We start from the raw sequence: 12,012 nt of genomic DNA, 5'->3' as shown, positions 1-12,012 counted from the left end.
TAACTCTCTAAGAGTTAGAGATAGATTGCTAACTGCATTGGTAAAGGGAGTTTCTAACCTGAGAATCTCTAATTTTCTAATTTCTAATTTCTAACCATGATGCAGTCTCAGCTATATTTACCATCTCTTTCTCTCTCTCTAGCTTCCATTTCCTATGTCTTCTATTCATATTATCAGAATTTAGAGAATTCACTCCATCCACCTAAATTTATGAATGAGGGAATATAAGTTTATGATAAAAGAGTTCAAATTAATGGCACTAGTGTCAAGCAAATCATTTAAATATCAACATATTCACCTGTGTAAACTAGGTAGTGGTTTGTATTGAAGATTGCAAGTTGGGACTCTGGTTATACTTATCCCAATCTTTTTCACCCTCATCTTGGAATCAGTATTTAAAATTGGAATGGAGTCTAAGAAATTATCTAATTCCGATGGTCTCATTTTATAGATTAAAAAAAAGCAATAAACTGAGATTTAGAAAAGTTTAGTGAATTTCCCAGGATTATATAAGTTAGTAAGGGGATAAAACTAGAAATTGCACCTAAGGCCTCTGGCTTTACAGATAATATTCTGTCCACAGAATCACAGCCTTTTCTACATATAGTTAAGAATATTATAATTAATAAATAAGAAAAAATAAATGCTATTATTTTTCAGTAATTTCCAAAAATCTAATTCCTACCATTTTGGTTCTGTTTTGCTCTCATAAATGCTCTTCGATTCTTATTTTAAAAGTTTTTACTATATAAATATTCTTATATAGTTAATTGTAGCAGAACATTTTGTGAAATGTACCAACAGTATAAAAATAATTTTGTTTCTGACAGTTAATATTTGAGTAACCATTGTAAAATTATTAAACTTCTATGGGCCTCAGTTTCTCTATCAATAAAATGAGGGTATTGGGCTAAATAGTTTCTGACATCCCTTTTAGCTATTAAATTATAATCTTATTGTTCTTTAAGTACAAGACCAATTCAAGTGGTAAGATTGAATTTAGACTATCTTTATAAAGCAGATAGGGAAAATTTCACATTATTGCAGAGTTCTGAACAAAGATTCTAGCAGTTCACTGTGTGTTCCTTGCCTCATCTGGGAAGGTGTGATAATTGCATGTTATACTACATTATATATTGATAAATAGTATCTGGTATGGCACTCATATACCAAAAGGCATGTGGTCATATGAGTGGTGAGGATTGTATATACATATATATATATATATATATATATATATATATATATATATATATATATATATATATATATATATTCTGCTTAGGAACACAGTCTTTCTAAATACTAGTATAGCTATGGAGACAGTCATCTTCTAAGTATGGTAGTTTAGAAGCTTGCTATTTGACCACATTTGCAGTATATGATAAAACATAGAGGGTTCAGTGACTTTTCTAAGGTCAAATAGATAATATAATATATCAGGGAAGAACTCTGAAGCCAGGTTGTCCAATTCCAAATTCAGTTCTACCCCAGACTCTTTAGCCACACCATGGGACCACACATTTTTCTCTCCTGATTGATAGAGCCTTGCTCCATCCCATATTATGTTGTGCTTCTTTTGTGTATATTCATAATACATGAATAGCATATACATAAAATACATATATCACATATATATATATACACATACACACACATCACACACATCACAAAATATACACACTAGTTATTAGGATAAATGCATGATTTTCAAGATAAAAAACTTTCTTTTTTTCCTTTGTACAACTAGTACTAGAATATAGTGTTTAATGAATTCTTGTTGATTGCTATACACTATATCTTTCTTTTTTTGTTTTTTTGTTTTGCAAGGAAATTAATTTTTGCTTCTAATGTCAAAATCTTGTCTTCCCTCTGAGATTATCTCATTTCATCATGTGTATATCATTCTTATATATAATTGTTTGTAGGTGGACTCCTCCATTGGACTTTTTGAAAGTAGGATCTGGCTTCCTCCTTACTTTTTAAGCATCTAAGAAGCACAATACTTGGAGTGCTGAACTTGGAGTCAGGAAGACCTAAGATTTTATCCTTCCTAATTGCTGTGTTACTCTGGGCTAGTCACTTAGCCTCTCTGTGCTTCATTAGTAAAATAATGTTAATAATAACAACTACTTTAGAGGTTGTCATGAGAATCATATCAGAAACCGATATATAAATGCTTTGTAAAACACAAATAATTCTATGAATACTTATTAGTATTATTATCCCCAGAGTATGATACAGTGTCTGAGACATATATTAATAAATGCTTGTTAACATTGATTCTAAGAAGAAAATAAAGAAAAATATGAAGGTGAGAAGTAAAGCAAAAATAAAGTTATTTTATGTTATTCTTTTAATTTTCCTCAGATTTGTTCTTTAGATCTTATAGTCTATCTGAACTATAATTTTGCTTCATTCTTCACATGTTTGGCTCCTGATCTTAACAGATGTAGCCTGTGGTTTCATTAACACCTATTAAATGAAATGACTTTAAATAGGTATTAATTAAATGGACATTTATGATGGTTCTAACCTTCCAATACAAACAACTCTATCTTTACTAACAAATATGGATACCTACACAACTATAGATTTAACAACTATAGATTTGCAATTTAGATAGTCTGACATTCAAATTAGTTTTTTCAATGGAGCCAGGAATGATTAGGAGATGAGAAATAAATGAGGAAGAAAAACAGTTAAAGTATTTTCATATTTTCTTATTTGGAGAATTTAAGGTTCAATGTAAATATTCCTTGAAGATTTGAGGCATTAAATCTGACAGTGTTACATAACAGACAAGGGGTAAGAAGCTTGCATATTATTGTGTAAGAAAAGATTCTTATTTGAGTTCAAAGAGAAAGAGAAGTGTTGTCAACAAATCCCTCCCCAGTGTCAAAAGTGTTAATAATGACAGTTTGTTGTTCTTTTAATGTTTTCCCAAGGCTCTCTATTCATTAATTTATCTGCCTTCAATTGTACTCATGTACTGGGACCTATAGAAATTTAATGACTTGCCTAAGGCCCAATGGTAAATCTGTGGAAGGACAAAGAACCCACACCTTGAAGATCTTTAGTTCCTAGTACAGAATAATAGGCCACTCAGTTGCTGAAATTTTATAAACAATGAAAGAACCAATTAAATCATCATAAACCAAAAGAAAAAAACAAATAAATCTCAACAGAAGTTCATGCCTGTATTTACTACTGATTTTCTAAGAAGATTGATTTCTGACTTAGATATAGGAAACTGAAAGACATCATTAGGATCTATTAGCTCAGTTTGCAGACATTAGGGAGACTGGAATCTCAGCAATTATTAACAGATATCTATCTTTCCAGTCTCTGGGATTTTCAGAGATTTTCCTTGAAATTCAATTTCATTGCCTTTGACCACCACCCCACCTTCTCCCAATACTAACCAAAGGGGAAAAAGTTCCAATTTTTACTTTTAATTTTCTTTCAGTATATTTGAAAATAGCTGGTCACCATCTAATAGCCTTTTATCAAACACTTAGTATGGGGCAGACACAGCAGTAAGTACGAGGGATTGATATAAAGACCTATTCTCTAGAGAGGAGTCAAGATGGTGGTGTGAAGCTTAGATGCTCCTGGAGCTTTTCCCTACCAAAGATAAATGAAGTCTCTGCATTGACATTAAAGCTACAGCTCTCACCAAGAAAAGGAGAAGATCCAAAGAAGTTTTCAACAGTAGACATCATAGAGGATCTTCAGTGAAGGTCTACCTCTTCGGGAGAAAAGGGAAAGTGAAGCCAAGTGAGGCTGGAGAGGGAGAAAGCTTTAAGTCACAGTGGAGTTCAGGTTCTGACAGCTTGACGACAGTGTAGGTCCCAGCAGCTAGGTAGCAAGCCAGCAGGGAGGGTTCCAACCCCAAAGAAAGTCTGAACCTGGGAATATTGGGGCAAAAGACAGGACTAGATCAGAAACAAACCCCTACATAGGCAGAACCTGGACATAAAAGAAGAAATAAACCTCTTCAAAGGAAAGGCCTAGATTACATAGGCAACATCTTGGCCAAAAACAAGCCAGGGATAAGACCCCAGTTCCAACATAAAAAGCTTGGATCTATACTCCCCATCCCCTAGAAGCAGAGCTAAAACAGTAAAGATGAGGAAAAAATATGAGTGCTACTATAGAAAATTACTTGGAAGACCCTGATGACCTTAACCTGTCCGTTACCCTATTTATTACTACGTCGCATGATTGCTAATTCATGTAGAGTTCTTAATTAAGCAATTATTTTCATGGAATGTTTTTTTATATTTTCTGTGTAGGTAATGTTTTTCGATACACTTCCTTAACAGTCTGTAGTGAGGGTCTTTATGCTTGTCCACCCATCCGTTAACTCTGACAATAACCAAATTTTCTTTCTGGCCATGTTGGTAGAAAACACGGTTTCTGTGACTTTTTTATTCTTTCCCGTGAAACTAAGGCTGCTGAAGTTCACATAAGGGTCACCTGTATTCACTATTTTCTCACCATCTTTTTCATATATTCCTATGTATGGTGGGGGTGGGAGGCAAAACTTAATATCCCTGGAATTCTATCTGACCCATCTTGTATCTGTTTTTCCCAGTATGTAGACATTCTGGCATCCCCCTGGAATTCCCAGTGCTGGGTTTTCCAGAGATTTCATAATGTTGAAGCCTTTTGTATGACTCAGGGAGAGGCAGTCCTGTTAAATTTAGACAGAGTTTTTACAATCTGTTCTATTCAAGGAATTTTTCTGAAATCCTTCTTTTATAGTCATTCCAGTATTAGGGTGAGTAAATATTGCAATCAATAATAAACCTAGAAATATTGGTATGCATGAAATCTCTATATATATTGAAGAAGGAAATGTTGTTACATCAGACAATTAATCAATTTATACTCTTTAATGCTGTTTTGAGTTTAACTGTTATTGATGTTTCATTTTTACATTTAACACATGTACAGATGACACCCCCCCCCCAATTCAACAAAGTTGCTTGTAACCCAGCAAAACAATTTAGGAAAACTAATAATCAGTGACTTCATCTGAAAGTGAATACAGTATTTCATATCTGTAACATCACTCAAGTCTCTGTTTTTTCAAATTACTTTTAAAAGTAATAAAGAACAATTTTCTCTTTTCCACCTCCCACTTAGCCCAAATGGGGGAAAAAACCTTATGACAAATATTCACAATTACGTAAAACAAATATCTTCATTGTCTGCATTACCAAAAAAGCTACCTTCTGCACTCTAAATCCATCACCTCTTTGTCTGAGGGCTGATAGCATGTTTCATTATATATCTTCTGTAATAATGGTCAGATACGGATCATGTTCTTACAGCTTTTAAAGTCATTTCCCTTTACAATGTGGTTATTGTATAAATTTTTGATTATGTTCATTTCTTTCTTCATTACTTTATAAAAATCTTCAAAATTGCTCACTTTTTATAATAGATATGTTAAAGTATAAATTATTCTAATTCTGCTCACTTCACTCTGCATTAGCTCATGTAATCCTGTCCATGTCTCTTTGAAATCATCAATTTCCTCATTTCTTCCAGCATATCCATTCTCCATCATATTCCTAAAATACAACTCATCCAAACATTCATCAGTTTATGGGCAAACCCTAAGTTTACAGGATTTTGCCATGACAAAAAAAAGTGCTGGAAATATTTTTGTACATATGGGATTTCTTCCTTTCTTTGAACCTTTCCATACAGACCTGGCAATAGTATAGCTGCATGAAAAGGCACACACTGCTTAGTAGCATCTCGTGCATAAATGTCAAACTGTTTCCCAAGTAGTTGTACCCATTCACAGATTCAAGAACATTGTATTCAATATTCCTGTTTTCTCAGAGCTCTTCCAATACTCATCATTTCCCTTTTTTGGTCATCTTTACCCCTCTGATGGCTATGAAGTGGAATCTCAAAATTGCTTTAATTTCTCAGTAATGATTTGGAGCATTTTTTTAAATGGCAATAGTTTGGATCTTTCTTTGAGAGATGCCTGTTTATATCCTTAGACCAGTTATCAATTGGAAAATGACTCCTATTCTAATGAATTTGAGTAATTTGAGTCAGTTCTTATATCTTGGAAATGATACTTTTATCAGAGAAACATGATATAAAGATGTTTTTCCAACTGTTTCCCCCTTTTTGTCTTAAATTTGTTGGATTTGTTGCACAAAAACGTTTTTTCCCTGTAATCAGAAATTTCATTTCATCCTCTGTGATCCTTTATTCCATACTTGATCAAACTTTATTCCTACCCATTCATTTGATAAGTTTTCTCATGTTTTTATTGTTTATGATGCAATTTTGCATAATGGACTAGGTAACTATTTGAAACTTATCTTTGTATAAGTTGTGGTGTTGTTCTAAATCTAATTTCTTCCATATTGCTGTCCAATTTTGCCACTTTTCCAATGTTATTGTCAAATAAAGAGTTGCTCATCCCAAAAGCTGGGGTCTTTGTGTTTATTAAATATGAGAGTTTTAGATTCATTTATTTCTGTACGTTATGTATGTGATCTGTTCCACTAATGTGATCTATTTTAACCAGTATTAAATTATTACTTTGCAGTATTCATCTGAGATCGGAAACCTTTTCCTTTTCTTTTCACTCTTTCCCCCCTTTGATCCTATTTTGCCCATGACTACAGATTTTGTGAGAGGTCCCAAGTCACTTTTTGATTTCCCCACCCCTTGTCCACCCGGAGCCTTTTTTTTCTTCCCTTCCTTTCAAGGAGACTGAGCTCCACACTGATATGGTTGAAATCCCTGAGGAGGATGCCTCTGGGTCCCCAAAGTCTCTACAATGTCCACAGTCTGGTTGCTGTGAGTGGCCTTCGTCCTGATAATGAATGGGCCAAAGCCAAGCTTTTTACTTAAAAATAAAGTTGTTGCTGTTGTTGCTGGTCGGTTGTTGTTGTTGTTGTTGCTTTTAAATGGGGGTGGCACGGTATCTAGAAGCACTTGTCCTGGAGTCAGGAGGACCAGGGTTCAAATCCAGCCTCAGACACTTAATAATTGTCTAGCTGTGTGAGCTTGGGCAAGTTACTTAACCGCCCCCCCGCCTTAAATTAAAAAAATTACACATCAACCACATTTTTAATGGTTTGTGTCCATTCGCTATCCTCCAAATTTCCTGTCTCCATCAAGGGCACCTCAAACTAGAGTTCTCACCCCCCATTCATTCATTTATATTTTTACTTGCTTGCTTACTTACTATTTCCTTTTTTTTAAAATTTCTGTTAAATGCAGACTAGATTTTCAGGACATCCATTTCCTTCATGGACGTGGGCTGGGTGAGGTGGAGTTGTTGTATAGAGGAAGTCTGCCATCTGAAATGCACATTTCTCAGCCTTTTATGCATTTTTTGGGGGGGAGGGTTCCCGGGAAAGGTGACAAGTGCCACCCTCCTCCACCCAGCCCACTCTGACCCCCTCACATGGCCAGTCTGCTGCTCCCTTTCTCAGGAGGGTGGGGGCAGAGCTCCAAAGGGACTACCACCAACTACCACCAATCCATCTGAGCCTCAAACTAACTAGCCAACCCTTCCCCTTCTATCCACTCCTTCCAAGCGTGTGACACTCTGGCCATCTCTCTGCAACCTAGACTGATGTTTGACCTAACCTGGGTTCAAGAAATTCGAGAGTGAGACACACTTGAGGACAAAAGAAAAGGAGGTCCTGTTGGTGAAGGCATGCTCCCTATACCTAATCCCCCTTTCCTTCCTCAGGCAGAAAGGGAGAGGAGGAAAGAGGACAGAAAAAGGAGATGAAGAAAAAAAGGAAAAGAGGTCTTTCCCACCCACCAGACATCATAGCTACCCTCACAACTCTTCCACCCTTCATGCTGGGAAGGCAGATGGCTGGGGGCAAGTGACAGTCTTGCTTTTGCTGTTGCGACTGACCTCTGGGTAGGGAGAAAACCAGAAGGAGGAACCCTGAAGCCTAAAGATGGGCTTTGGGCCAATATGACCAGAAAGGATAATGATCCTTGTTGGAAGGGTTGTGGGAAATCCGAGACACTATTACATTGCTGGTGGAGCCCTGAAGTCATCCAGAGTTTCTGGAGAGTAATGTGGAACTATGCCCAAAGGGCAACAAGAAGGAGCATACCCTTTGACACAGCGATACCACAACTGGGTCCGTACCCTGAAGAAATCATGTAGAAGGGTAAAAACATCACTTGTTTTTTTTTAAATTTATTTTTATTAAAGATATTATTTGAGGGGCGGCTAGGTGGCATAGTGGATAAAGCACCGCCCCTGGAGTCAGGAGCACCTGGGTTCAAATCCGGTCTCAGACACTAAAATAATTACCTAGCAGTGTGGCCTTGGGCAAGCTACTTAACCACGTTTGCCTTGCAAAAACCTAAAAAACAAAACAAAACAAAAAAAAAAGATATTTGAGTTTTACAATTTTACACCCAAACTTGCTTCCCTACCCCCACCCCCCACCATGGAAAGCACTCTGTCAGTCTTTACTTTGTATCCATGTTGTACCTTGATTCAAATTGGGTGTGATGAGAGAGAAATCATACCCTTAAAGAAGAGAAGTCGAAGAGGTAACAAGATCAGACAAGATAGGAGGAGGAGGAGGAGGAGGAGGATATGTTGTTCCATCAGGCAGTGTGAATGCTTTGAGTCTTCTTGCTGCCCCTGTGTCAAACAGCTCAGAGACCCTGGCTCCCAATATTCCCCCCTTTCCAGATCATTGCAATAGCTCATTGTAATAAACAAAAATCTCATTATATGAAATATCTCAGCCGATTCCCCCTCTCCTTTTTCTTTCTCCCATTACATTTCCCTTTATTCTATTGACTCCATTTTCCCACCATATTTTATCTTCGAATTCATTTCTCCTGTACTTCATCTGTTGATCGAGAAGGTTCATATGAGTATTATCAGTGTCATTTTTCTATACAGGAATACACGCAGTTCATCATCATGAAGTCCCTCATAGGGCCCACTTTCCTTATCTGTAAAGAGAGGGAGAAAGACAGGAAGGAATAACACAAATCTTCACCTGGGAATTCCAAGGGGATGCCAGAATACACACACACACACACACACACACACACACACACACACACACACACACAGAAAACAGATACAAGATGGGTCAGATAGAATTCCAGGGAAATTAATAGTTTTGCCCTCCCTTACCATACACAGGAATATATGAAAAAGGTGTTGAAAAAATAGTCAGTACAGGTGACCGATATGTGAACTCCAGCAGCCTTAGTTTCACGGGAAAGAATAAAAAAGTCACAGAAACCGTGGCTTCTACCAACTAGGTCATAAAGAAAAATTGGTTACTGTCAGAGTTAACGGATGGGTGGACAAGCAGAAGGACCCTCACTACAGACTGGTAAGGAAGTGTATCAAAACACATTACCTACACATAAAATATAAAAAAAAACTTTCCATACAAAGAATTGCTTAATTAATAACCCTAAATGAACTAGCAATTATAAAATGTAGTAATAAATATGGTAAAGGACAGGGTAAGGTCATCATGGTCTGAGTAGGGATAAGAAATCAATTAACTATATGATTATTACTTAAATGTTGGGAGCCAGGGTCTCTGAGCTGTATGACACAGTTGCGGCAAGAAGACTCCAAGCAGTCACACTGCCTGATGGAACAACATTTCCTTCTTCAATATATATATAGGGATTCCATGTATACCCATATTTATAGGTCTATTATTGATTGCAAAACTTACTCATCCCAATAGTGCAATGACTATAAAGGAAGGATTTCAGAGAAATTCTCTAGAAAACCCAGCACTGGGAATTCCAAGGGGATGCCAGAATACACACACACACACACACACACACACACACACACACACACACACACACACACACACACACAGGGAAAACAGATACAAGATGGGTCAGATTGAATTCCAGGGAAATTAATAGTTTTGCCCCCGCCTTACCATACACAGGAATATATGATAAAGATGGTGAACTCTGTCCAGATTTGAAAGGACTGCCTCTCCCTGAGACATACAAAAGGCTTCAACATTATGAAATCTTTGGAAGATACAGAGTTAGTGATTAATTTAAAAAAGAAAAGAACATTAATACAACATTCAAAAGTATGAAGAATACAAAAAAAGAATACAGAAGATAACACAATTTTGTGGTCTTACTAAATTCAATATAACTTCTTAAAAATGATGTATTAGAAGTTCACAATTTCATAGAGAATTCTTTAGTTCTTTTTCTTCATTCTCACTTTTTATATTTTAACACTGTATGTTGGTGATTGAGCACATAATAGAAGGGGGGAATGGGAGAGTTGCGCTCAATGTCTTTAGTGGACATATTAGCTCCAATTTTTATGAGCCTATGAAATTTATACAGAGCAGAGAGCACTTTTCTTCCTATTTTTCTATACATATATAGAGATTATATGTAAAAAATAGATTAGAAATTTTCTTCTTGAGGCAAAACACAATTATCTAATTTATGCTTTAATAACAAACTATGGCATATGCAAATGCTGGTGATGGAAGGTAAAATATATTCTCAAAAATCCTTGTTAAGTAGGTCCTTTCTAACTGGAAAGAGCTTTAAAGTGTGACCATAGCAATAGAAGAAGTTCATCACAGGATAATGAATTCTTCAACCACAACCATTTTACAAAGACCATCTACTAAGGCAGGGATTTCTTCACCTGGAGTCCATGACCTTAGATGGGGGAAAACATCTTTTATTTTCAAGAAGTTTTGGTTTTTCTTTGTAACATGTATTTTATTCTTTAAAAGTTTTATTCTGAAAAGAGGGCCATAGTTTTTGCCATATTGCCAAAAGGATCCATGACACACAAAAGTTAATACACACACACACACACACACACACACACACACACACACAAACACACTAAGTTATACAAGAGGTACAAAACATAATGATAGAGTATGAGCATTCCCATACCAGAAAAGTGACAGACTTAAAAGTATTTTATCATATAATATAGAACTAAATGATGAATTGATTTTTGAAACTGTAGAGGAAAGGGGCGGCTAGGTGGCACAGTAAATAAAGCACCCGCCCTGGAGTCAGGAGTACCTGGGTTCAAATCTGGTCTCAGACACTTAATAATTACCTAGCTGCGTGGCCTTGGGCAAGCCACTTAACCCCATTGCCTTGCAAAAAATAAAAAAATACTGTGGAGGAGAATTAGGCCTCCTGAGTTTCACATTTGGCTAATAGGAATTGTAGAAATTAATAAATTCCTTTCAGATCAGTATAAAAGATTTGTTAGAAAGTTATTCCATGAAAGTCACAGAATTTTTCAGTCCTAAGCATATACCCAAAGAAAACAAAAATAGAAAGATTGTGTGCATCAAAATATATGTGACAGCTTCTTTTGTGATAACAACAAACTGGAGGAAAAAATGGGTGCTCAGCTGCTGGGGAATGACTGAAAAAATGGTGGTAGATGTAATCTACGTAATAGTGTAATACAATTGCACTTTAAGAAATAATCAGTATGAAATATTCAGAAAAGCATCTGAACACTGAGTAATTTGATTCACTATATTTTGGCCCAAAGAAGTAATAAAATACTTGGGTTTAAAAATTGATACTAATCTACAGGGAAGGGGAGGCAGGGAGAGGCAAAGATAAGGGGGGAAAGGGACTGATAAAAAGGGAAGGCAAAGGAATAAGTGAAATTAAACTGAGAAAAGTCAAAGGGGAAAGGGAGTAAAATTTTGGTGAGGATGAATAAGATGAAAAGACAGAGACAAAATATAAATGGAGAAGGATAGCACAGAGGGAAATAAAGAATTAGTAATCTTAACTATAAATGTGAATGCAACGCACCATCAAATTACATGGAAGCAGACAGCACAATAGATTAAAAACCAGAATCCTACAGTATGTTGTTTACAGGAAACACATTTGAAGCAGAGAGATACACACAAGGTAAAAGTAAAAGGCTGGAGCAAAATATAATATGTCTCAAAATATATCAGTCTT

Source organism: Macrotis lagotis, chromosome 8 (assembly GCF_037893015.1).
Source record: "Macrotis lagotis isolate mMagLag1 chromosome 8, bilby.v1.9.chrom.fasta, whole genome shotgun sequence".
NCBI classification, from domain to species: domain Eukaryota; kingdom Metazoa; phylum Chordata; class Mammalia; order Peramelemorphia; family Peramelidae; genus Macrotis; species Macrotis lagotis.
Note: the sequence above shows the minus strand (reverse complement) of the source record.